The following is a 311-nucleotide window of genomic DNA, read 5'->3' as shown; positions in this document are numbered from 1 at the left end:
TGGTCGGGAAGCAACGTGTAGTCTGACATGTTTCTTGTCCACGACACGACAAGATTTTAGGAGTCAAAATCGTGTAATCTGACACAGTGACTATCGTGACCGACAAAAATATCGTGTAGTCTGAACCCGGCATAAGTTTCAGTATTTTTGTAGTGTGATTTTGTCCTTTTTTAGTTTTTGTTTTTTTAAAGGGGTCATATGATGCAATTTAAATTTTTCCTTTCTCTTTGGAGTGTTACAAGCTCTTGGTGCATAAAGAAGATCTGTAAAGTTGCAAACACTAAAGTCTCAAATCCAAAGAGATATTCTTT

At 36.3% G+C, this 311-nt stretch overlaps 1 protein-coding gene across 1 annotated transcript in view; it reads right to left on the bottom strand.

The window, feature by feature from the left end:
- The window catches only part of exosc2 (exosome component 2), a 6,147-nt gene that overhangs the window by 1,582 nt on the left and 4,254 nt on the right, over positions 1-311 (bottom strand). The gene's annotated exons all lie outside the window — the stretch shown is intronic.

Source organism: Sinocyclocheilus rhinocerous, unplaced genomic scaffold (genome assembly GCF_001515625.1).
Source record: "Sinocyclocheilus rhinocerous isolate Xijiao unplaced genomic scaffold, SAMN03320098_v1.1 scaffold2447, whole genome shotgun sequence".
In the NCBI taxonomy this organism is placed as follows: Eukaryota; Metazoa; Chordata; class Actinopteri; order Cypriniformes; family Cyprinidae; genus Sinocyclocheilus; species Sinocyclocheilus rhinocerous.
This window is presented reverse-complemented; position numbering and strand designations above follow the sequence as displayed.